Source organism: Panulirus ornatus, chromosome 69 (genome assembly GCF_036320965.1).
Source record: "Panulirus ornatus isolate Po-2019 chromosome 69, ASM3632096v1, whole genome shotgun sequence".
NCBI lineage: Eukaryota > Metazoa > Arthropoda > Malacostraca > Decapoda > Palinuridae > Panulirus > Panulirus ornatus.
In genome coordinates, this window is record NC_092292.1 from 12,962,965 (window position 1) to 12,990,911 (window position 27,947).

Below are 27,947 nucleotides of genomic sequence, written 5' to 3' on the forward strand. Positions count from 1 at the left end.
ATGCCATGCCCGAACACCGACCTGGGTATTGGCAACTGTCCAAGCGATCGTTTTCTTTCGTGTGTTTACATGCGCGCCTTGGTGGGTGGGGATGGGGGTGAGGGGCATGTAATCAAAATCCAAAATACAAATATATCAATTCCGTAATCATCCCCATTTACTGATAAGTTTCACAAAATTATCCTTTGTGATATATAACAATAAGTCAATATTCCATGTGTCCCCTTGCATCCCGTCGAAACTACCGTGTCGATAGTTAAGCTGCTTGTTTACCTATCGCTGCCCATCTATCCAGTGGAACGTATGGTAAAGAGCCTCAGTTACCTCCAGACCTTGCAAGAGGAAGGACATGTCGAGTTTATCTTTGATTGTGACCGTGAAATGCGAGGCCCAAAACTTACATTGGCCATATGACAGATTCGACAATCTATCTATACAGTGAAATGCGTTGCGACGTGTGTGTGTCAATACCACTGTTAAAACTATAGCGCAAATAGGAATCATTTTTTTGAAAAAAATAGAAAATGGAATTAGTGAACTACAGTGAATCAGGGAAGTTTCCGGTGATGCAAACGTATATTTTTGGGACAAGAATCAAGACATTGGGTTATGTTTGTGATCATCAGCCACCTGGTGGAGGACAAGGTAACCACCGAGTGTAACATTTTCAGTGGGTCAGTGAACAGTAGGATATATCAGTTGATTACTGCAATATATATAGTGTGCAAAATAGAACGTTATATACTGTGATCAATAGGCAAGGAAACTAGTAAAAAGATTAATAATAACGATTAATTGAAAGTATGGTGAAACATTGATGTATATTAATCATCAAGGGATTCAGTACAATATGACTTAATCGAACCATAATCAAAACGAGAATAGACACAGATTTTACTCAATAATCGGTGGAAGTGATCAATTTTCCTCAAGCCTCGTTAATCCAGTGACTGATGGCGCTCCCGGTTCGACACCCAGTAAGCAGCGGGAGGGTAAGTAGCACCATTACTATTTATTGAACCTGTTTTGATGATTACATTTCAACTCATTATCATCACTGGTCAACAAAAATTTGAACTCTCTTTTCGTGGTCTCACAAACTTAAATAGATGGACTTTATGATTACTTTTTTACGCTGAATTCGAATCTGTTTTTAGAATTTTTCTGTCATGCACGGTTTTCAAGTGACAGAGCAATTCAATTTTACAGTAAGTGTAAATTATTCTTAAATATGGCTGGTATTACACTTTAAAAAAAACTTGCTTCTAATATGGAGAAGTGTGTACGATTTTTGGCTATATTTGACCTCAGGACTGAAACATCGCTCCTCAGTGTCCAGCAGTAATCTACCAAAACAGAGGGACTCCATTTTCCTTGGTACCGCCTTTCTATGTCCAAAATATCCTGGGGGAGTCTGAGGGCGAGTCCAGGTAGTGGACTTTTAGACTCGTATTGCATCCCAGAGCAATACGAGACAGAGAACCCTGCTACTCAGGCAGGAGTCGGTGGTGTTTCAATGCCCCAACATTTTCCAGTCGTGTTTCTGCAGGGCCTCTCTCTCTCTCTCTCTCTCTCTCTCTCTCTCTCTCTCTCTCTCTCTCTCTCTCTCTCTCTCCCAGTGGTGACTCATTTATCTAGGCATGTGCTTTCAAAAAAGAAGCTGTTTCACTTCGCAAACAATGAAAATACCTGAGTTTGTTCAATTTGTTGTTTTAAATGTTCTGTAGAGAACACTGGTACGTAGTGATAAGCGAGTATGCTGGAACAGTAATTCTGAAAACATATTTGGATTCAGCGTGCAGGCGAAAATACATCAGAAACATATCTTTTTTTTTTTTTTTGCGTGAGGCAAAATGTTTGTTGACCAGTGAGTGATGATCGAGTGTTTGGCGATCATGGTTTACAGGATATATGGTTCTAAGTCGAGGCTAAAGGTAGGTACATAAGACCTGTTGTTTCATCATGCAGAATATTCGTGAGTGATGGTCATGACATTAGAAATCAACAGAGAAGATCGGGAACATTTCGTATAACGTGATCGTGTCAGGTCAGCTAGATATCAAAGGGCGTTTACGAACGTCGCTTTCGTGACGAATCCAGCAGGTTGAAAGTAAGTGGGGTGGAGAGGGAGGGAACTTTTCGAAGCAAGAGGTTCAGTCTTATTCAGAGACTTCGCTCGTTCAGAGGGAGAGAGGGCGCGGGGGCTGCTCTCTGGGTTACATAATATGAGAGGAAAATGGTATCGTTAAGATGTCGTTGTATGACTGAGGCGTTCGTTCAGGGAAGGATAAAAGTGACTGTCATTTTTCGCCCCCCTTCCTGCGATTAAGTGGCAATGACGGAGGGTTTTTCTGTTTTTCTTTCAGTGAAGCATGACGTTGATATGTGATTTCTTCAGACGAGAGTGACTGAGCTGCACGTGCAGATTATTGAGTAAATCATCACAGAATTTGCTTGATTTCTATTGAAAGTAGTAGTGTATATATATATATATATATATATATATATATATATATATATATATAATTTTCCTGTGGATGTGTATCATAGCAAGCGGCAGGAAACTGTGTGGTTGGAGGTCCACCTGTTGATCCACAAAGAGCTAGAGGCAGGCCCAAGTTAAGGCAGGGAACACTGCCCGGCCTCTGGGTGTGCCTCCTGTGGTGTTTCTCCTCACTCCACCTCCTCCAACTGCTGCTGCATCCTAGTCTTGCTGCCACAGCTTCATGTATAGTGATGTCTCAGCAGTGTTCGTGTGAGAGTCTGGTCCATGAGACGGTGGGCCAGTTTTGTGCTGGGATACACAGACAAGCAAGTAAACAGACAGTTTGGACTGAGTTTGGACTGATAGAAAAGATGAGATATATATATATATATAAATTACTTCCTGCACCAGGAGTCCTTTATATCTTTATAAGGCTCCTGCAGCGCTCAGGAAGTTGGCCACGTTCACCGGTAAGGACCATCTTTTAAGTGTTGTGCCGTGCGTGCGTCGATTAGTATATAATGCAGAGTAAGTTGCAAGTGTTCGGTGTCTTCGTTGCAGTAGTTGCACTGTGAGCATGAGGTGTCCTGGGATACGTCCTAGCGTTGTTTATAATGGTGTAGGTAGGGATGGACGATGGGAGTGGGGCAATAGGAAGAGACGTCTTCAGCGTATGAGGAAGATCCTCTCTTGGCTTCTCTCTCTGCTCTCTTTTGTTTGTGGAGGGTGATAATACAGAAAGGGAGGATTTCCAGATCTCGATCGATCCCACCCCCTCTAATTGCCATTTACGTTTGCACATTGTGTATGTATATATGTATGTTTGTATCACCTGTGTTTACAAAGGAAGTCTAACAGGTGACGTGATTTTTGGTGAGGATGCTTAAGGTACTTTACCTAATTTGGTGAGAATATTTAAGGTACTTTACTTAAAATACTCAAAGTCGTCACACTTTTTAAAGTAAATGCTCAAATACCCTAAACTATATCAAGTGTAATACTCATTCAAACTTTTGAAAAGAAATACTCAAGTTTTCACACTTATTGGGAGAAATATCCAAGTTGTTAAACTTACTTGAAAATACTCAAGTGATCAAAATTATTTATTAAGAAAAGTACGAAAAATTTCCCCTTTTTAGATACTGATTTCCATTACTTTTTGACGAGAGAATTTGTTAGAGGTTGGCTACTGAATCAGGTGGGGGAAAAATACTTAAAATTCTGTATTTCGTTAAGTTAAGGGTCATATTACAGCTTTCTTCACTTTAAATGTTCCTTTAAATATTACCTTTACTTGACCGGTCTCCTGTTCATCCTTGGCAGAAGGCAATGTGTAAATCATATAGATCCTCTTCGACCTACAGTGAGTTTATTCCTAGCATTTGAAGAGGTCATACATTTAAAAGGTAAATGGTTGGCGTATGTCGGCAACGCTCTATATAAATTGGAAGCCAATTTTATGCCTGACAACTGTTGAAGGAGGAGGAGGAGAGGAGGGAGGGAGGGAGCAAATGTTTAAAGATAAATGATTGTAACATGCAGTCGACGTGCCTTGAGGAAATGCTGATTACATAAGGATGCGCGTGACCAGTTTAAGACTGGCGATAGCGAATGAATGACGGCGAAAGAAGAGTGAATGAAGACGGGCCATTTAGGCGCGTTGATGACGAAGACAGACTGGCGGTGTTTTTTCCTTTTATGGGGGTAGTAGGGGTAAGGGTAAGGGGTGGGGGAAGAAGAGGGGCGGCAAGAGCATCGGAGGAGGAGGAGGAGGAGGTGGCGCGACGGCGGGCGTGTGGCCGGGCGGTGGCGTGGGTGCCGTCGATGTTGGGCGATAACGGGTCGTCACGTGGGCAGTTTTCACACGTCACAGATACGTTATCTCGGCCACCCGCTCCTGCCTGCCGACTGAGGCCGGCAGGTCGATAACGTCAAACGCTACCTCACATCTACGCTACTTTTGCCCGCCTCTTATCACCGTCTCCATAGCGGAGATAAATATGAACACTGAGGTGAGGTTGTTTGGTCTCGTGGATGGAAAATAGGGAATAGGGGGGGCGCGCGGGGGGTGTCTCAGGGTGATAAGGGGTAAAGGTTTTGGGCGGGTGGGTGTGTAGGTGTGTGAGTGTGTGTGTGTGTGTGTGTGTAAGACTGGGAAGTGTTGTGAGAAATAGCCACCGGGAGAGAGAGAGAGGGAGGAGGGGACTGTCTCTCTGTCTGTTGTACACACAATGGGTCAGCCTAGCGATAAGATTCAAGTCGCCACAACTCCAAAAAAAAAATGAACACCCCAACCTCACTCCCTCAGCTCCGGGGCGCATCGCCCCCACTACATTACTTACAAGTCCGGGATAACAAAAACGCTTTGATATCCAATTCATCTTTCCTTACGTCCTTCATCATATATTTTTTCCCCCTCTTTCCCGAACCTACAAGGCCTGACAGGTGGCATATACGACAGGTAAGACAGCTGTAGCCATCTTTTCCTTCTCATGACGAGGCATGAAGAGGAATAAAAGAGGTAGAAAATTGAGGAGGGAAGAAGAAGAAGAAGAAGAAGAAGAAGAAGAAGAAGAAGAAGAAGAAGAATGGAAGAGGTTTCTGAGGAGTGTGGAGAAAACGCTACCTTTCTTTTTTTTAAGAAGAATCAGGTCGTACGTATGAGTGGGTTTACAGTATTCTTCACAAGTGAAGGCCTTTCGATAGGGTCTTCGAAGGCATTTTGGGAGTAGTGTAACTCGCCATCCATCCCTCCTCTTCTGACCTCATCCGATCCTCCCCTCTGACCGTCCCTAATCTATCTAATGCGTGCTGGGGTGATTGTGGCGATAGCTGCTCCGTCATACAAAAACGCCCCGGAGTGAACGTGGACATAAACCACTACCGTGGTTTATGTCCACAGCTTGTGATATTACCACACACACACACACACACACACACACACACACACACACACACACACACCTGAGTGCCCAATAATCTTTTTTATGATAGTCATCTACCCACGTGTTCTCTCGTGTTCCAAACATAGAACTCTGGTGTACTATGTTATTTTGTTATTATTATTGTTATTATCATTATCATTATTATTAATATTGTTATTATTATTATTATTATTATTATTATTATTATTATTATCATTATTACTATTATTATTTTTATTATTATTATTATTATTAATATTATCATTATTATTATTATTATTATTATTATTATTATTATTATTATTGTTGTTGCTGTAGTAATTATAATTCATTATTATCATTATCTTTTATCATTATCGTATAGCCTCCAAACCCCGTTTATGAGGCTCTGCAGCTTCGAGGCTGCTCTGCAATCAGAAGCAGGGAAAGGATGGACTTCATCAGAGCAAAAAAGTTCCTCGACGAGGCGACACTCCCTTTCGTCAACTGACGATGGCACAACCTTTCCCAAGGTGGCTTTTCACTCGCGGCGAAGCCACAAGCAGGCAGAGTCCGGTAACGCCTATCGAATGTGTGTATGTTTGATTACGTCTCTTAATCTTGTATGTATGTACGTATATTTACTCCTGTGTACACACACACACACACACACACACACACACACACACACCAGCCTAAGCTTGGTGCCCGTTTATTGACCAGCCCCGTAGGGTGGATGAACACCTGGGTTGGATTATGGGCCGACTGCCGCGCCCAGGATTCGAACACATGTGGGCCCGTGCTATCTAATGGTCAGTAACGCTAACTACTATACCACTAAGTGTGTGTATGTGTGTGTGTGTGTGTGTGTGTGTGTGTGTGTGTGTGATATGACAAGTCCCACTGCCTCTTGGCAGTGGGTGACCTTTGGATATCTGGAGACGGGGGGGGATTTACGTGAAATCCCAAGTAATCCTGGCCAGTTGATATCATGAAATGAAATCCTCTTTAATGACCTCCACGTACTGGGCTGGTTTTATGACTGGGGATATTTCTTTTTTTTTTGAACTCATGATGAGTGGCTTCCATTTCTGACAGGACGAAGTAACTTGATGTGATTACAACCACTAGGGAGTGCCAACTGTAGTGCCACTGTCTTTCCAGTGGTAGTTACAACCACTGGGGAGTGCCATCTGTAGTGCCACTGTCTTTTCAATGGTAGTTACAACCACCGGGGAGTGCCAACTGTAGTGCCACTGTGTTATCAGTGGTAATACAAGTACTGGGGAGTGCCATCTGTAGTGCCACTGTGACCAGTGGTAGTTACAGCCTCTGGGGAGTGCCATCTGTAGTGCCACTGTGTTATCAGTGGTAGTTACAACCACCGGGGAGTGCCATCTGTAGTGCCACTGTGTTACCAGTGGTAGTTACAACCACCGGGGAGTGCCAACTGTAGTGCCACTGTGTTACCAGTGGTAGTTACAACCACTAGGGAGTGCCAACTGTAGTGCCAGTGTGTTACCAGTGGTAGTTACAACCAATGGGTAGTGACATCTGTAGTGCCACTGTGTTATCAGTGGTAGTTACAACCACTGGGAGTGCCATCTGTAGTGCCACTGTGTTACTTATGGTAATACAACTACGGGAGTGCCATCTGTAGTGCCACTGTGTTACCAGTGGTAGTTACAACCACTGGGAGTGCCATCTGTAGTACCACTGTGTTACGTATGGTAATACAACCACGGGAGTGCCATCTGTAGTGCCACTGTGTTACCAGTGGTGGTGCTAGTGGTAATGCCAGTGGTGGTGCTAGTGGTATTACTAGTGGTAATGCCAGTGATATTACTAGTGGTGATACCAGTGTATACAAGTGTTGTCATTGGCAGTGCGAGTGGTATGGTATTGCCAGTGGCAGTGCTTTTGGTAATACTAGTGCTAACACCAGTGATTATGCCAGTGGTAATGCTAGTGTTGATGCCAGTGGTACTAGCAGTGGTGCAGCTAGTGACTGTGCCAGTGGTAATACGAGTTTTGGATCCAGTGCTAGTCCCACTGGGACAGCCAATGGTGGTATCACTGTTAATGTCATTTACAGTGCCACTGATTGCTTCACTGTTGCTCTCAGCATTAATATGATTAATTTCCCCAGTGGTATACACAGTGGTAGTGGAGTGGTAATAGCAGTGTCGGAGATCGTGGGCAGTAACACTTAAAGCATCGCATAGTCTATAGTGCTGGTGGGTAAGTGTCAGTGTGTGCCACTGGGGAGTAATAGTTGATGATTCCAGTGGAAAGAGGCCATAGTGAGTGTCAGTGATAGCGTCAGTGGCACATACGATCGGCAGGGCCTTCAGTTTTCATCAGAGAGTACCAGTGGAGCCACTGATGAAATAAATGAATAGTGATTGAAAGTAATACCACTTAAAAAAAACACTTGAAAACACAGTTAGTTATACCGTTTGCCTCATCAGTTTCAGTGGATGAAGGACTTTGGCAAATGTACTGTCAGTGGTAATGGCATTGATCATTACCACTGGCAGTGTCGGTGGGTAGTGCCACTGCAAAGTGGTTGTCTGTGATGACAGTGAAAAGTGGAATTCACAGGCTGTTGCGGCAGTGAAAAAAGGTCGCTTGTTAAAGTAGTTATCATTGTCAGTTGAACGAGGTTGTTCGTGATGTCAGAAGGGGGGGGGGGCCCACATCCGGAGGACATTCCTGCTTTTAGTGCCAGCGACAAAGGCACTTGAAGTGGCACCGGCCATGTGAATAGACAGACAGACACTCACACACACACACACACACACACACACACACACACACACACACACACACAGGAAAAATGACACACGTATATCCTACATGCGTGCGTCCTTGAGTACATAAATAGACTTCATGCCAAGTGAACTCCTTCGTCCACCAATTGCATTTCGGCTTCCGAACGGTGTCGGGCCCCGACCGAATTCGTAGAAGACCTGTATAAGAACAGGTCTCACCCCACACCACTGTGAGCACTGCTGTTAATCATCATCAGAGGCGTAGGGAACCATCTTTCATCTTTTTTTTTGGGGGAGGGTGTATGTGTAGAATTGATCTCTTCGACACCTTCTATATATGGGTCTTCTTACTCTTTATTTTATGGGTGTATTTTCTCTGCCTTTTTTCAAAGAGAGAGAGAGAGAGAGAGAGAGAGAGAGAGAGAGAGAGAGAGAGAGAGAGAGAGAGAGAGAGAGAGGATTGGGGTGGTGATATGGGTCAGAGTGCCTGCCCTTAGGGGGGGGGGGAGGTTAGCCTATCAGTAGGGTTGGACTAAAAAACACCACTGGATTATGACCACTTCGATAAGGTAGTGGTAGAGTGCACACCTCCTCCGATCCCCTACCACACACCAATATCCTCTTCGACACCATACTCCTCATCACTTGGCCCCTTCCTCCATCATGTGACGTGTTCATCCACCACACCTCACCTCCCCCATACACACAACACCGTTCGGGGCCTAACGAAGCGCTTTCATCCCTCCAGCTCGGCCTCTCTCCTTAGATACGTTTCTGTATAAGAGTTGTGCGTTATTCTGGGCTAAAAGGAGCTCACAGTGGACCGAGTGGGACGCCTTTGCAATCAGGCTCCTCATAAAAGATTCGGGGCAACATATCGGGGTGGGGGGGGAAGAAGAATTCACCTCCGTTATTTACCGAGATTAGAAACACTAAATTTCCCGTCACGAACGGAAAATGGGGCGGCATCGGAATGGGGTTGAGGGAGGAGATCAACGAGGAATAAAAGGGATCAGAGAGGAATATATGTATTCCTCCTTTCATTTTTTCTTTTTTCCCACCCACCAAAGCTCCTACATTTCGTACCCGATACGGGCGATGATGGTGGATGACGGCAGCGACACCCCCACTGGTCCCGTTCCCCCTCCCCTTGCGTCATATCCTCACTTGATAAGCGTAGATAACGTAACTGTTTGACCGGTAGGGAGACGAAGGGACAGAACACGCACCACCTCGGTCGCCACAGGTGGCTTGCTGGTCTATTGCGATGGGAAGTCCAGATGATTCACAAATAGCACGATTGACTGAATAGAAGGACAATCGGTATCAAAAAGTCACTTTCTAGTGTAACTTGTAACTCAGTCACTCAGTTGTAACTCAGTCACTCAGGCCCAGTTTCAAGACCAGTTGTCCACTCTGTATTCTCTCTCTCTCTTTTTTTTCCGCTACCCCGCCCAAAAGGGTAGGTGGGAGTGCATTATACACATCCGTTCTCTTGTCGATATGATCCATCATTCAATCAGAACCGTTTCCTGTCCATAATGACAGATATATAAAGAACCAAAGAACGACTGTTTGTATCGTTCAGCATCCCTTTTAATACGACCTAGTCCCAAAAAAGAAATAAGAAGTATAGTAGATCATTTCATCAAGCAGCACTCGAACCCATCTTTCCTCCCTTCCGTCACCAGGGAAGAACTCCTGAGACAGAACCCGCCACACAGGAGTGTCCTGCCTGGTGGCACCGTCCTCTCCAACGACACATGAGTTAAGAACTTTTTCCCCGGTCCCTCACCTTCATGCACTAATAACCCTCCCTCGATTAGGATTCTTGCCTCAAGAGCGTGTGAATCATTGACCCCTTTGAGCTCTCTCTCTCTCTCTCTCTCTCTCTCTCTCTCTCTCTCTCTCTCTCTCTATGTATGTATGTGTCAATCGCATTATTTTTATCGTTATTTTCCCCAGTGTTTTTTAATCGAGCATTTTTTTTTCATAGCATTTCCCTCATTTACCGCATGTGTTTCTTACTGGCAAGACGCAACTTTGGATGCATGCCATGTCTGTGAACGAAGTGAAATGAAAAATAGTTATTTGTGAACACAAGTTTGTCTAACTAATGATCTCTATATAAAGCCACCTATTAGGGATCCGTCATCCCACAACACTTCATCTATTCCACATCTCCATCTCACAGATTCTCGTTCTAAGTAACCCTCCATGGATTAATAATCCCCCCAGCCTCCCAAGCCATGATAATAAGGAACCCATGAAGTACTCCCACCCGTCCGTAAATTACCCCGCGCCCTCCCTCAGCTCTCCACCGGTACATCGTCGGAGGTCGAACTTCTTTGTGAAGGTCTCCCCCTTGAGATGTCACTAGAGGTACCTCCCATCACGATGCTGTTCCTCGTCACTCCGGAGGCCAGCACAACAGTGACCTCTTGGAGGTAACGGTTGCTGAGGTCTCTTCGTCCTCCCAAAGGGCTAGAGCCTCCGGGCGGTGGCGTCCGGGATGTAAAGGGGGGAACACGCCACGGTGTCCCTCCTCCTCCTTCCCTCCTCCTCCCCGTTTGCTGGAAATTGTGCATAGCGGGTAACCTGATCCCCCACCACAAGCTGCTGCGACCTCTTTGGTCACTTGCCTCGACTCCCCCCGTGTCCGATCGCCCTTCTTCCTGGCTTCACCTACGATATCCTCAATGCTTTCTGTACATTCGGAGGGCGGCGGGCGGCGGCGGGAGCTCCTGGCCGTTGGAATGTCTCACAGTAACCTCACTGTTTCATCTTCGGGCGAAATGGTCCTCAGTTTAATCTTAGCTAGAGCTACGGTTCCCAAGGGGCGCCGGGTCGACGTGGCGGTGAGAGGGTGCGGAGGTCGGGGGGCGGCGGCGGTAGCCAATATATGGGTATCTGCGGCAGGTTGACACCTCCTGACGGCGGGATGGATGGCAGCAGAGGCCCCCAGGGCCCGCCACCGGACACCCGCGATGGATGTGGACACCACGCGGGGCCCGCTGGACGGCCTCCCTCACCAGCGCGCGTGGACGACCTAGATTAATGATCGGAAGGACATCTGGCTGGGGAGGTTAGCGCGGCCAAACCAAATTGGTGGATAATTTAGCCTTGGGATAGTCCCAGTTGGCCCTTGACACCTGAGTATGTTTAAATGGATTTTTTTTTTTCTAAGTCTATCTGAGCGTTCCGCTTTTCTCTTTGTATTGTACAACAGAGGGTCTGATATGTTGCTCAAGGTGTGTCATATTGGTAGACTCGCGTCAGTCTACGATAAGCCGTGATATGGTAAGAGTAGCAGATATTCATTCTTAAAACACTCCACTAATAACTGAGTGACTGCGACCGAAAACATTTGATGATACTCATGGTAGTTCTTCTGGAGAGAGAGAGAGAGAGAGAGAGAGAGAGAGAGAGAGAGAGAGAGAGAGAGAGAGAGAGAGAGAGAGCTGGCCGCTGAGTCTCACGAATGCGTGGTCCCGTGTTCGAGTCCTTAAAGAAGAAATGAAGGCAGCAGACTCACGGTCAACCCAGCTGTTCATCCTCCCGCCTTTTGGAGCTCAACGATAGAAGGGTATCTACGAACTCACAAGACTCATGCCTGAGGCGAAGAGGATCACAGGTTCGATGAGACATCGTCGAGGGCGTATCCTAATTCGGTTATATCCTCCGTCATCTGCTGGAGTTTGAACAGTAAGGCAACTCAGGATTTGCGACCCCTCACCTCGTCTCCTAGAACATACTGGATCATCTTAGTCCTAAGTGATTAAAGTACTCATCCTCAGCCAACATTTTTGACAACACTTCACGAGAAAACAAAAGCCGTGTGATGGAAGCGCTTTCCGCCCACATCGTTGCACAACGCTGATATAATGACACGGTTTGCTGAAACCCTGAACTATCGCCGGTGAAAAGAACATACCAAAAGTTTGCAAGGCCGTAAGAGCACATCTTGTAGTTCCACTGCATTTAACTAAGTGCTCAAGAAAGCCTTCCCTTTGCGAAGACTTTTGTACCGTGAGGAAAGCGAGCAAGATTCAATAGTTACTGAATGTTGTCTTTCTTCCTGTAACGCTGTGCTCAGTGCTCTCATGCTTCTCCAGGTGACAGTAAATACAAGAATACAGGCGGCGTTTCTTGTATCAGCAGTTGGTCGATGATGATTTTGTTTCCAGACGTATGGAAATCAAAATGTTTCTTGTAAACAAACTTGCAAAATACATAGACATGAGGAGACTAGTATGGGCATCGGCAGGTGACATAATGATCAGTTAGTGAGCTACAGAAAGAGTATTTCATTACCCGAAGTAGCAGCATTGGTGATGCTACTCGAAGTAGAAGCAGTGGTGGTGCTACACGAAGTAGTAGCAGTGGTGGTGCTACTCGAAGTAGAAGCAGTGGTGGTGCTACTCGAAGTAGCAGCATTGGTGGTACTACTCGAAGTAGAAGCAGTGGTGGTGCTACTCGAAGTAGCAGCAGCAGTGGTGGTGCTACTCGAAGTAGCAGCAGTGTTGGTGCTACTCGAAGTAGCAGCAGCAGTGGTGCTACTCGAAGTAGCAGCAGTGGTGGTGATGATCGATCGTACTGACCTGTCTAAAGAGGTATTAGCAGCAAGGGCCGGAGGCTCCTCCAACACTGTAACAAGGCACAGTTTGCCAGCTCTTGCCTGACGTAACAGTCCATCACGCAGTCACTGAACTGTGCTGCTGGCTGGTCCAGCTCATCGATCAGCCAGGAAGCAAGAAGGGTTCGACGCCAGGCACCAGGAAGATTAATCATGCATTAATGAAGCAACAGCAGTCTTACTAAAGAGAAAGGAATTGAATAATCTGCAGAAACTCACCTTCTAATTCACCCATTAGTATTTTGCGTCCTACCTACGTCTCTTCGTTGTATATCAACTGACTTATATTTCTTTCTCGTATCTTCCCTGATGATGTGATTATTATACGAAAGTGCACTTTGGAACTCATCGTGTTTCATTTTCCCCGTGGACTCATAAGAATATATATGTCCCTTTGCGTGTCTTTGGTTCTTTTTAGGATTTCCGTTTAGGTGATTTGAATAGGCTGCGAGACTCTTCGAGACTGTCACTCATGACAATAATGGCTGTTAACAGTTTGCTAATCACTAGGTGAGGGAGATGTGGAGCTTTTTAGGCAGCCATGCAGGTGCTAATGTCATCCTTAGCTAGACTGGTAGAGGTATCTATGCCTTGGAGTTTCCTAAGGATTTTTGGATTTCGTCTGGCTTGATTGCTCACTTCCACTCCTCCTGTGGCGCCCAAAAGAGGAAATATATATCATAGACAGTCCAGGGACTGTCTCGGTGATTGACTTACGTTACAATTTGCATATGACGTGAGCTGGTTACAAGGGAACTAAGTGGTTTGTTACTGTTTGCATTCAGACTTTTACCGAAACTTTGGCACGGACTAGGTTACTGTAAGTAGAAACCCTGTAAGTAGGAACACCTGCGCATAAGTAGGAACACTGTAAGTAGGAACACCTGCGGTTAAGTAAGAACACTGTAAGTAGGAACACCTGCTCTTAAGTAAGAACACTGTAAGTAGGAACACCTGCGGTTAAGTAAGAACACTGTAAGTAGGAACACCTGCTCTTAAGTAAGAACACTGTAAGTAGGAACACCTGCTCTTAAGTAAGAGCACTGTAAGTAGGATCACCTGCGCTGAAGTAGGAACACTGTAAGTAGGAACACCTGCGCTTAAGTAAGAACACTGTAAGTAGGATCACCTGGGCTTAAGTAGGAACACCGTAAGTAGGAATACCTGCGCTTAAGTAGAAACACTGTAAGTAGGAACACCTGCTCTTAAGTAAGAACACTGTAAGTAGGAACACCTGCGCTTAAGTAAGAACACTGTAAGTAGGAACACTCGGACATCGAAACCTGAGGCATTACGGAAGATGGATCCGTGTATGGCAAACCTTAATGATAGAATTGTCGATCCTTGTGCAGTGAAAGCCTGACTAAACTCACGGCCAGAAGCTCGGTTCTGAGGTTTCCCAAGCACGAGAGAGAGAGAGAGAGAGAGAGAGAGAGAGAGAGAGAGAGAGAGAGAGAGAGAGAGAGAGAGAGAGAATTGAGATTCGGAAGAGGAGGGGGCGCCCCCGGTGGTTCACAATAATTCATCGAACTAATTACATGTACGCACTGCGAGCGAACTAATTCATTCAGGGCTGTCAGACCCCCTGCGTCTTTATTGACTCTTGCGACCTCTCCCTCCCGGACGCTACGTAACTGGGGAACGAATTATGATCTCTTTTCTCTCCTGATTAACTGAATATTGATGAAGCCGATCCGGACCTTGTGGCGTTCAAGGAGTTCCACTGCACTTGGCCGGTGATATCGTATGAGAAGTTATGTTTCACTCATTACATGGATGAGCATCTATCTACTCAGATAAAAAGATAAGTTGGTCTACATTTATTTCATTTATATTTACCACAGACAGAGTCGTGGTGTTGCCCAAAGGCCCCTCGCAGCTCAAGGCTGTGCTCCTTTCAGGAGCGTGGAAATGTGGACAGCTATGGAGTGAGAGAGCCTTTGATAAGATTGTATTCCCAACTTCACATCCTCCCCAAAGGCGAACTTTTTACTCCCTCGGTTTTAACCTCGAAGCGGGCGTAGTCCGGTAACACGAGTTGCATTATCGAACTAATTATATTTCGTATATTAATCCTGCTGAGACGAGGCCTTCAGGGAAGACAGTGAATGACTCACTAATTTCCTCGAAGACAATCACAGACAAGCGACGAGGCGGGCCCGGCAAGACGAGCCTCCCTGGGTGCGGTGGGCGAACGCCAAGCCACCGCAGATGACCAGCGGCTCGGGGTCATGATGACAACTTTATGTCCTGCGGACACCCAACACCTACACACACCCACACACCACCACGCACACCACCAAGGAGTTGGGAGGGGGAGATCGGGTATCGGGTGGACATGAGACATATCTTTTGCTATACTATCCTGTCCCCATCCAGTATATAGCCACATTATACACCATCAGATCTCTCGTTAGGTGGCTTCCCCACGTCGAAGGCGAACATGAAGTTTCAGTTCGTTGTGAAGCAACACCCCTTTCCGCTGCAGGATCTACCTGGCGGTGTGGCAGACGGGGGAACATGCGTCTGGTGACTTTGCGACAGTAGTTGTCCATTTTTGCCTCCCTGAACAACCCAACTGTTGGCTTTTGTATCAGTCACCAGCTTTTGTTGAGTCTTTTGCTAACATGAAGCCTTACGCTATGTCGCTCTCTGGGTTTGATATTCTTATTAGCTGTTCGTTGGCCTTCAGTCTTTGTTTACTGTTCCTTTACTTGGTGACGCGTGTGTTGCTGTCATCCAATAGAGACTAGGTTCGGCCCAGCGTTATGGTCGCACCTAGCGATGAGTGTATCCTAGACAAAGATTTCATTCGAGAGGCAAAAGGACTTTCACTGCACATCAAAGACTGGGCGTAGCAATGCTGTTCCACCAGTGCCTTCAATGCTGTTCCTCCATTTCTAGCGGGAAGAGGATCCTCTGGGTTCTTGGCCCTACTTAAGCCCACTTGTAGCCCCTCCTGCGTCTTTGTGTTGTACCCATTGTACAATCTGTACTTGCCTCCATCTACACCCGTGGTCATGTACCCCTTTGTCTGTGTAGATCTTGATAAGAATGTCAAAACCTGAAGACTAAACTGTGTTGATGCGATATTCAATGACTCACAGTTGTAAGCGAAAGTTATACTGGGTCAGTGTTCCAGCTCTCATAACAGGAAACATCGTCAGTTCATTTTTTCTTTTACGTCCGCTGTTAAAAGTGAACGTCAGAAACTTGTAAGATCAAAGAGGCTTCACAGCGCATCGAGGAGGAGGGAGGAGGAGGAGGAGAACACAGCATTGAGAAGAGTCCCAAGATCGCTGGCTACTTTCCTTTCCTGTAAGATGGAAATATAACGAACGTGAGGGCCAGGATGATCCATCCTCCTGTGCTCCTAATAACAACCATTCCAACTGGGGTTTGTGGTGGGACGTCATCTCCTTTAAACCGGCGGAGGAGAAGGTTTGAAGAGCAATTACTGTGACGTGTGAGGGACAAATGTGGCCAGGGGTCAGCGGGTGGTTGGGCTGGCATCCTACTGGGCGGAGTCCTGCCACCCTCGGCCGCCCCCACACACCAGGGAGTCCTCCTTCCCTCATTCGTCCCTCCAACCTTACCCCACCCAGCCTCGGGGTACTCCCGAGAGAAGCCCGCCTCCACCGGTACATCTTACACAATGGACACATCTTTTATGGGTCGGTAAGGCAGTGTGCAGTCTCAAGTGGCATTATTGTTTTATGGAGGAGTTTATGGAGACGTGGGCTATCTATAGCGCCATCTACACTCCCGTGGGATCTGATGCGCTATTTTTTTTTCCCCCTCTCCCTCGGAGGAGGAGGAGGAGATGGTGGTTTTATGGTCATTGTTTATTGTTTAATTAAGAGGTTCAGATCCCACCGACAAGTTGTTTCCGTGGTCACGACCGTTATGTACAGTGTGGTGGAGATTTTTTACCCAAACAATAGGTTTTTGGGTCACCCCGTCCGAGGATGATTTTGAGGAAGGGCTAAAGCGATTTTCTCGCGCGCCCTCTGTAACATGTGGTCTGCCTCGATGTCACTCATAGTCTTAGATAGTACGTTAAATACCGTTTTTGTTTTTCCCTCTTACATGTTGATACGAATGTAGCCTCTTAAAAGGTTCTGACACCATTCTCCTCATTTGTAGAGCGGTTCGAGTGATGGTATCCGATATTTTTGCCGTTAATGAACCGTCTTAACCAGGTTTTGATGTGAGAGTCAACGTCTTCATCCACAAAGGTGTCTACGCTCACTTAAAATCCACCTAATAAACCTCTCCGTGTCGTGCATGACCCATTTAATGTCCACTTATTTTCGCTATCACTGCCTGACTTATCAGGTTTCATATCCCCTCCCTCGTCTCGAAGCTTTCCTTTGTCAAAAATGATATTGTCCTTTCTTGACCCCTCACTTTCCTTCGCATCTTTATCATCGAAATTCTACGGTGACCTGTAAGTATTGTGTTGGAACCAATGGTCGAAGCTTCGACCATTATAAATATCGCCCAGCTATTATAGGGTTCGATTGGCTGTTTCATATCAACGTCATACGAAACACCGAGTCATCCGGTAATATTTGGCACTACGTATACTCCATGGTCCAAGGCGGCAGCACTGGGCGGTGCTGGTCCTTGTGGAGGCTCTGGCATGTGTCACGAGGGGGAGGTGGTTGGGTGAGGGACAGTGCCAGGAGGAGGAGGGGAGAGGAGGAGGGACAGTGCCAGGAAGGGGGTGGAGGGAAGGGCTGTGCCGACCTGTGTCCTGTCACCAGTGACAACCTCAGCCTTGTGTCTTGGTCAGGCCGTTCGTTGGTCAGGAGGACCCACGCCCGCCCGGCTGGGTCGCGCCACACTCGCTTTGTTTACAAAAGTGATCTGGCTTATGTGGTGGCCTCTTACAGGAAACTGATCCGAACCTGGTCCTCGCTCAGCACACGGATGGAAGTGAGAATTACACGAAAAGTAATTCGAAATTTCACGCCATAGCGATGGAAGTGGCAGAAAGGGAACTAGAATTACACTGAAAGGTAATTCGAAATTTCACACCATAGCGATGGAAGTGGCAGAAAGGGAAGTAGAATTACACGAAAAAGTAATTCGAAATTTCACACCAAATCGATTGAAGGGCAGAAAGGGAACTAGACTTGCACTAAAAGGTAATTCGAAGTTTCTCACCCTTATCGATGGAAGGGAAGAAATAGAACTAGAATTATACTAAAAAGTAATTCAAAATTTCTCACCATAGCGACAGACGGGCAGAAAGGGAACTAGAATTACACTAAAAGGTAATTACACTAAAAGGTAATTCGAAATTTCTCACCATATCGATGGAAGGGAAGAAAGAGAACGAAGTATATCATATATTTTTGAAGTTGTTTTGTGTTGAAATGTAAAATAAAAGAGGGACCATGAACTTCCTGATGCACAACAGTGAAGGGAGACTATATGGATACAGAAGTATATGTCACGTTTTCGTAATGGATTTACGTTTTCTTAATGGATTCACGTTTTCTTAATGGATTCACGTTTTCTTAATGGATGTGGAAGCACTATATTTTTGCCGTAAGATTACTGGCTTAATTGTGTGTATCTACCCTCCTGTGGCCGGTGGCGCAAAAGAGGATATAATCTTGAAGTAGTTTCACAATACAGTAGGCCTATTAAGCGTTCAGTTTTTGCGTGTGGTACACCGAAATAGACGAAGACATTTACGTGAAAATAAAAGTTTTAACTTTAGGGGAACACGCCAAGGATTTTGGCGTGTTAGGTGTCACAATGGGACAAATTATTTTTCTACTTTACATCGTTGGCGAGAAGAGTCTGCTTTATTGAGCGTGGCCAACCATCCTGTGCGGGGGTCACATCGCTAAAGATAACAACGAAGAACATGATAGCAAGTTACTTAGTAACTTGCTGTATCATTCAGTGTTATTTATTCCCTGTGGTCATTTGTCTATGTAACTTGTAATGTAACTTGCTGTATCATTCAGTGTTATTTATTCCTTGTTTGTCTATGTAACTTGTAATGTAACTTGCTGTATCATTCAGTGTTATTCATTCCTTGTAGACATTTGTCTATGTAACTTGTAATGTAACTTGCTGTATCATTCAGTGTTATCTATTCCCTGTGGTCATTTGTCTATGTAACTCGTAATGTAATTTGCTGTATCATTCAGTGTTATTTATTCCCTGTTTGTCTATGTAACTTGTAATGTAACTTGCTGTATCATTCAGTGTTATTTATTCCTTGTTTGTCTATGTAACTTGTAATGTAACTTGCTGTATCATTCAGTGTTATTTATTCCCTGTAGACATTTATCTATGTAACTTGTAATATAACTCAGTCACAGAGTCCCATTCCCTGCACCTATTATGTGCCTTGTATCCTTCTTCCGCGCCAGTGAAAAGAATACTGAATACCTTTCTACTTATGGTGAAAGAGCCTCTGGTAAACGCTGTCTCCCTCCGTCAGTAGCAGATACGTTGCTGACCTCTGGGGAGGGCAGTAATCCCAGGGGCGTAAGGCAGGCAGGGCGCGACCCTGAGGCACAAGGAGGGACACACTGACTGTGGCCACAGACGACATAGCTACCAGGGATAATCTCTCTCTCCCACACAAAACACACAGCTATGTGAACCTTATTTATGGCTCTTTTATTTTTTTGGGATGGTGGTCGGTGTGTGTGTGTGTGTGTGTGTGTGTGTGTGTGTGTGTGTGTGTGTGTGTGTGTGACCGTCGGCTCTCATCCGTTGATGGCCTCAGTCGAGGACACTGGAGGGTTATTGCGGAGGGAAGACGAGACCAAAAAGAGGAAAAGGGAGGAGAGAGAGAGAGAGAGAGAGAGAGAGAGAGAGAGAGAGAGAGAGAGAGAGAGAGAGAGAGAGAGGCAAAGTTGAGATGGTGTTGGAGGAGGTGGAGGAGGAGGAGGAGGGGGAAGAATAAAGGATAATTAACAGTGATAATGAGGGGGAAGAAATAGAGGAGCGTAAGGGAGATAATAAAGACGAACAAAAGCACTGAGAGCAGATGGAAGACGAGGATCACCAAAGGAAGAAGAAGAAGAAGAAGAAGAAGAAGAAGAAGAAGAAGGATAAAGGAGACCAAAAAAAGAAGAATAAGGATAAACGAGACTGGAGGAAGGAGAAGATGAAGAATAACAGATGACTGAATAGAAGGACAAAGAAGATGAGTAAGCATAACCAGGCCGACGACATGCGTTGAGTGTCAAGTTCTGGGACGGTCTGCCGGGTGGAGCTGGTGAGGAGGGAGGGATTGGTGAGGAGGGAGGGAGGCCGGCAGAGAGGCAGGACCGCTTGGGTATGGGAGCCAAGTTAAGAGGTTCTCGTTGAGGTCACACCTGTTGGCACTGTATTTATGGGGTCATCTGCCGTTGGTGGTTGAGGAAGAGGAGCTTGGTGTATAGTAGTAGATGGGGGTTATCTATTACTGTATGTTGGAGGGTCTATGTTGGAGTTATATGTTGGGGTCTTTGTTGAGATATGTTGGGAGTTGTATGTTCTGGGATCTTTGTTGGGATATGGCGAAGTTGTACGTTGGGATTTGCTGTTCTCTTGGACTTGTATGTTAGGGATATCTGCTAGTGTGTGTTTGGGATATCTCTCCAAGTGTATATTAGAACTGCATACTGAGGATTGAACACTGAGGATACCTGTTCGTGTATGCTGGGGTTAAAGTCTTTGAGATATCTTGAGCCAGGCGTCAATATAGAACACGAAAAAAAAGTCCAAAACGTTAGAGAAATACATCCTCCACTTCCTCTCCCCTATTTCAATAGGGGCAAGTTAAGATGGTGAAATATGACAAAAAGATGGAAAATAGTGTAGAGACAATAAGGACATTCTTCATCTCCTTGTTTATATGTCTGTGTGTGTGTTTGTTTGTGGACGGGGGTCAGGACCTGCCTCTTTGGGTTAGGTGGTACGAGGGTAAGTCACGAGACAACACAGTCCCTCCGGGTCATCGCGACAATCTTCCTGTGTCCCTGGACACTGTCCGTCCTCTCCAGCGGTCACGGGACATCCCATGTTACCAGAAGATATACTTGCACAAAATTCTTAAACACAGTGTCTAGCAAGTGGCTCCTGATCAATTAGCTTTCAGTGGGCGAATGATTCGGGTAAGATAAATCTCGAATAGTCTTGCAGCATTTCTTAGCATGCAAAATAAAGCATTGAAGTAATTATGCTGATGTATGTATCGAGAGTCTATGTATTCCAGCTCTTGGAAACATCGACTGAATTATGTTAAAAAAAAATATGTGGTATGAGACTATATCAATTTTGTCACAACATTACTTACCAGAAAAGGTTTATAGAAGTAATGATTGGAGGACAGGATAATCCACGGTGAAAATATGTACGACGCCTGGATGAAGGGACACCAAAGTATTTATCCGATCTGTCGTCCGGATATGAACCCCTTAATCGTCCATCCAGCACATGAAACACGCCATAACTCAAGTGAAGACTACGAGACTCGAATCTCCACCGCGGGGCGAGGTCGAGAGTCGCGAAGATGTGTCGTGGGGGAATCAGCATTCAATTCTTACGTGATCTAGGTCAACTCTCTTTATCCTTCTCTCTCTTCTTCTTTTGTCGCGTACGTTTTCCTCATAGTGACCTTGATGCTTGTATTGACCCTATCGTCATGCGTCTCAAGGGGACGAAGACTTCGATGCCGTGGCTCAAGATGTAGTAAACACAGACAGCTTTTATATAGCATTTATTATAAGGGTTTGGAGTACCTGAGGGATGAGCCTGCTGGGAGAGGTGGATAGTGTGATTATAACAAGAAATCCCACGATGATGTACTAGGGTTGTGGTACGCATGCGCGACACAACAGCTCACTCATTAACGTAAACGGTTTAACGTCTTGGGATCAGTGAGGCCCAGTTGATGGACCTTTGACGCACTCTTCATCACTCGTCCACAGGATGTTTCAAGGAGCGCACGATAACCCTCACGTCGAAGATCGACGTCAGGAAATAACTCATTGACATCGTGTGTAAAAAGCGTTGTACTGCCATGTCGTCGTTCGATGAGGGACTCGTTGTTAACACTTCAGATACGAGCGAAGGCCGTGCTATTAGGAAATACCACATTGGGGAAAAACTTAAAGGAACCACCCTAGCTACTGGGAGCTAAAATATAGGTCGACAACTGCGAAGGCTCGCATTTTGTGATGTAATAGACGTTTTACATCACCTGCTCTGGGCTGGATAGCCGATGCATCATCCCCCTGTCTCTCTCATTAACGTAATACTTACGTTCTGTCTTGCGAATATGCATATTCATTTAGTCCAGCCATCGTAAATTTACGTTCTTTCGAACATCATGAGGCACCAGTATTGGAGCGCTTGTGAGGTAACAAGATTATTTTTGTCACTCTGATGAGTCGTACTCATCTGATTGAGAATGGGAGAGGGGAAGGGCCTCCTTCCCCAGGTGGTGCCACTCATCACCAAACGGCATCACTGAACATTTCTAAGATCAGCAACATACACCCAGTATCACCATTGAAATGTCGAGATGTCACTTGCATACAGATGTCATCACCAATGAGAGAATATCACCAGTGAATGATCACCAACCATCACTATGATCATGGGTAGTTAAGCAGAACCAACCCATTCGGCTACTGCACTTCACCACACATCACCAAGAACTTCTTCACGACTCAAGACGTCCTTTGTGACTCACAATGCCCGAAGCAATACCACACTCCTCACCATAAACCATACGGCACCAAGCGTCACCATACATCGTTCAGCCTCACCATTCAGCCTCCTGATCATTGATATACCCAAAGGAATCATCCCAGGGTTTGTGTACTGTATCCTCCTCCGCCTCACCCTTCCCCGTCATGACAAAGGGATGTAAGTTCGTCTCTCTTGTGGCGAAAGATCACAATCGTCGTCGCAAGAGACACCGTAGTTCTACCTAGTTTCGCTGTATACGACCAGCGCCACGTCATAGCGAAATCGCGCGTCCAGGCTTAATCGTAAACCATCGCATCATACTATGTATCACTTCGTATCACAGGGCATTTATCACTTCGCATGACCACACATCACTGAACGTCCCTATCAGTCACGAGTGATCACGAGGCATCACACATGACCAACACATATCACCAGGCGTAATCAACCACTGTGCACCACTCAGGCCTCACCAGACGTCATCTGTTGTCACCAATCAGTCATCACAAGTACCGACACCACACGGCTGGTACATGTGTGTGTGTGTGTGTGTGTGTGTGTGTGTCCTATCCCCCAAGGGCTGGGAGGTGGTGGCCGTATCACATGATATCAAACATTCGATAACAAATACCGCCTAATAAGACGTGTGAATGTCCAGGATAACCGAGGTATACAGTCACTGGTTCGTGTGGCCCAATGGTGTATACATGTATTCCTATGAGTCCACGGGGAAAATGAAACACGATAAGTCCCCAAGTGCACTTTCGTGTCATAATCACATCATCAGTGGAGATACAAGAAAGAAATATAACAGTCAGTTCATATACAGCGAAGAGACGTAGCTACGTGTATACATATACATGTGTACGCCAACTTGTGTATATATGTATATGTAAATGTTAAAATGTTTTAAGTACTCGTAAGTAAGTGAGAGCTCATTTTCTGTTGATCTCTGTCACTCTCGTGTATCGTAGACAGAATCGAACCGTCTAAAAGTGAACAGTAGGGGGCAAGCCCTTGGGACAATCGTTACGATGGTTTGGTGAGCAGGTCAGGGACGAGTCTCATACCCACCGGGGACTCCACTGAAGCAGTCGCGCCCTCCCTCCCCTTGTCGCGCCCTCCCTCCCGTTCCCCTACTCAACTCCTTTACCCACTTGAGATGGGTTCGTTGTGGTGGGGTGGTGTCTGTAACGACCTCCCAGGGACCAGACCACCCTCCCCCAAGGCGCAGACCACGGGAAGACCATCGGCGACAACCACGCCTCGACAGAAGACGGCACAGTAGCACCTGTTTCTGGGGGCCCAAAACATCTCCTGAGGTCAGACCCTGGCGACGTTTTAAGGGTCGTGTTTCCCAAACAGAGAGGCGACTTTCCCAGGCTCGGGGGGGAAAGAGTGACGCCGAGAGGAAAGAGCTGGCCCGGGAGATGGCCATCTTGGGGCCAGGGGTTCCCTCGGTCGTGATGCCCCGTCTCTCTCTCTCTCTCTCTCTTTCTCTCTCTCTCTCTCTGCTCCTATACTGGCTCGGAAGACGTGTTTCTGTCGCGAGGCGGAGTGTTTAAAAGGAAAAGGGGGTGAGGAGGGACGGGTTTGTTTTTAAAGGAAAAAAAAAAATTATGGGCGAGTAAGAAATGGGAAAATAGATAATCTCCAAAAAATCGTGAGAGGATGGAGAGCAGGGCGTGAGAGGCTGACTAATGCCGGCGGTGTGGAGACTGGACAGCCCGGGCAGGGCAGGCACCACTGGTCCACCCTTTCCCCCCCACACACACCACCACCACCACCACCCAACCTCCCTCATCCCTCCGTAACCCACCCATCACCACCACCACCACCCTCGGCCACATACACACACCGTGGGAACACACACCCCCACCACCGCCGCCGCCCATACACCGCCCATGCCCCACGACGCCCACGAGGAGAAAGGAAATGCGACAAGATAAGACATATTGCCGCCAAGATGCACGGTTTACCGAGCTTGGACGTGGGTCTTGACGGTCAAGCATTCTCGAGTTCAGTTTTTTTTTTTTTAAGCTCCGCCTTCTGTTTCGTCAGGCCTCGTCTCGAACCAATGAAGGAAATTATTCTTGGTGTGTGTGTGTGTGTGTGTGTTTTAGCCGGGATACTCGTCTCTCTCTCTCTCTCTCTCTCTCTCTCTCTCTCTCTCTCTCTCTCTCTCTCTCTCTCTCTCTCTCTCTCTCTCTCTCTCTCTCTCACACACACACACACACACACACACACACATACCACTCATACTCATACGATCCCATATAAACAAATACAAACAATAAACACATATACCCTATCTGTACGCCCATGTACAACCACACACACACACACACACACACACACACACACACACACACACACACACACACACACACGCACACACACACAAATATGAACACGTATGCTAGCAGACATTCACACGAAAACAAATACACACGCAATCACACAAACACAAAGACACTCATAGATGAGTATAGTTTCACCTATGCATAAACCACTCACCCAGCCTTAAACAGTCACGCTCCTACCCCCATCACGTTCTTCCTTTGTTACTGCTAGATAGGGTTGATGATTGCTGCCTTGTTACTCGTTAAAAGACGTATCTAGACGTGTTGCACGCTGTCACAAAGACAGACGCCACCCGCCCTCCCCTAACTTTCACATAGCTATATACTCATATACCTCTACAATCATACCATGCAAAGGGAACCTTTATATATTTAACTTTTTTATTGTACTTAGCTGCTGTTTCCCGTGTTAGCGAAGGAGTGCAAGGAAACAGACGAAAGATTGGCCCAAGCCACCCACACATATACATGTATATACATAAACGCCCACACACGCACATATACATACCTATACACTTCAACGTATACTTACATATACATACGCAGACATATACATATATCCACATGTACACATTCACACTTGCTGCCTTCATCCATTCCTTTATATATATATATATATATATTTTTTTTTTTTTTTTTTTTTTTTTTTTGCTTTGTCGCTGTCTCCCGCGTTTGCGAGGTAGCGCAAGGAAACAGACGAAGGAAATGGCCCAACCCACCCCCATACACATGTATATACATACGTCCACACACGCAAATATACATACCTACACAGCTTTCCATGGTTTACCCCAGACGCTTCACATGCCTTGATTCAATCCACTGACAGCACGTCAACCCCGGTATACCACATCGCTCCACTTCACTCTATATATATATATATATATATATATATATATATATATATATTGTTATATATTTCTTTCAAACTGTAGTGGTAATAACTTGCACCTTATTTTGCAGACTCCTTACGACAATTCTTATACGTAATATCCCATCCATAAAAAGATCATACAACTATGGTTACGTTACACACCTTGACGCACTCCAACCTTTCAATCAGACCACTTGCTCACACTAGCATATGCACTGCCTTCGTTACAAAAGCCCCCTTGACTGTATCAGAGGGCTTTCCATCCACACCACAGAGAGTTGGACCTTTGGGAGATATTCTTCGTGTTCTCTTCATCATATACGTTTTCCCCAAAATGCCCATAGTCCCCCAGTGGTTTGTCTAGGTAGGAAATCTAACGTTGCAGGCCTTCTCTTCATCTTGGTCTTCATCTGTAAAGCAGTTACTGATCCCCTGTCCACACAATCGGTCACCGTTCCACAGTATACTCCCTCATCTACGTTTGAAGACATTCCTTGGCACACGATTTTCCTTGTCACCTCACCTATATAAACGTATTTCTCTATAATACTTGCAATCGTTCTAATATATATTAGACCTGACCATAGCGGCATATATCTATAACACAGATATAATAGTGATAACACGTACACATTACATAAAAAAAAATGGGAGCCTGAAGACCCACATTCATACACTGACAGAACCCTTAAACCCACCTCGCCACCATCACCTCCTGACGCCTAAGATCACTCCTCTCCTAGTTGCAGTTCGGCGTAGCAACTGCATCGAACCCATCCTGGCTGGTACAGACCACTTCCAGACCAATCCCATTCTGACCATTGTGGACCTCAGGAATACCTGGTAGTCTGTAGGTTGACTTCAGTTGTTGCACTTGTTTAAAAGAGTGTTTGATGACAAAGGTTGAGGGGGGTCCCCACGAATCTAGAACTCTTCCCCTTTGCCGTGCAAATAGGTAAATACAAGATGATTACACAGACGATCACCGTAAGAGATATGATCATAAAAACACTCAAAAACGTAGGGGAAAAAAGAGACACAAACACAAGATAACACTATAGAAACTCTCGTACGCACATACATATATGGACAGAAATACGCAAAAACTTCGATAAATAAATAGACAGATGATACATCATTCCCACTGGCGAATTATCTGATGACGGATGGTCTTGTGGGGAGTTATCTAGTGGGGGAATATTCCACTGGGGAATAATTCGGCGAGGTACTGCATAAACGCGAATTTTGTTTGGAGGGGCGTTGCATGGGCACGAATTGTAGGATCGGGAAACATGATTTCGCGAAGTGGTCGGTGAGGAGTTTTAGAACTGCGATTTGGTCAGTGACGAATTGTATTTCGCGATTTGTTCGGTGAAACAGTTGTGCAGTGGAGAAATGGTTCGGTGAGGAAGGTGTGTGCCACTGCGATTCGTTCGTTGGCGAATCATCCAGTGGCCCAGAGCTGCCAAATCACCCTTAACTTACACTCTAATAGAGTGTTAAGGAGGGAGGTATTATATAGGACAAGATATTGAACACTACATGGAGGAACTGCAGTTTACAATCGAAGACGTAAACATCATATGTACGACGGTATGACTCCTTGAGCACGAACGTTCGACCCTTTGAGTACGAGGGTTCGAGCCTTTGAGTACGAGGGTTGGAACCTTTAAGCACGAGGGTTCGACTCCTTAACCACGAGGGTTTGTCCCTTTGAGTACGAGGTTCTAACCTCTTGAGTACGAGGGCTTGACCCTTTGAGCACCAGAGTTCGACAACTTAAGCACAAGGGTTCGACCGTTTGAGCACAAGGGTAGAAACGTTTAGGCACGAGAGTTCGACCCTCTGAGCACGAGGGTTCGACCCTATGAGCACGAATGTACTTGTGAATCAGGTCAAAAGGCCAGGCCATCATACTTAGTGGTAGTGCAGTCGTGCTGTGGGGTCATACTGACATGGTCAGTGGGTTCACATGTGATGAAAGTACTGAATGCTGAAAAAAAAAAAAACGGCGAGAAATACAACATAAGATACATCATGATTCTCGGATTGGTATGAAGATGTATAAGGAATATCATGAGAACCCTCTGAAGTCATGAGGATCTCAAGATGAGCATCAGCAACCGCGGATATAGCATCAAAAACTATAACCTGATCTCATTAAGCTTGATAAGGGACGATGGAAACCCTTAAAC

The 27,947-nt window shown here is 45.7% G+C and overlaps 1 protein-coding gene across 3 annotated transcripts in view; it reads left to right on the forward strand.

The window, feature by feature from the left end:
- Nucleotides 1-349: 349 nt before the first annotated feature.
- LOC139747513 (uncharacterized) overlaps nucleotides 350-27,947 on the forward strand; it is a 1,014,963-nt gene continuing 987,365 nt past the window's right edge. For all 3 annotated transcript variants that reach the window (XR_011712405.1, XR_011712406.1, XM_071659904.1), the window contains exon 1: nucleotides 350-992. The gene's annotated coding sequence lies outside the window, so the exon portion shown is untranslated. The remainder of the gene's footprint in view (nucleotides 993-27,947) is intronic.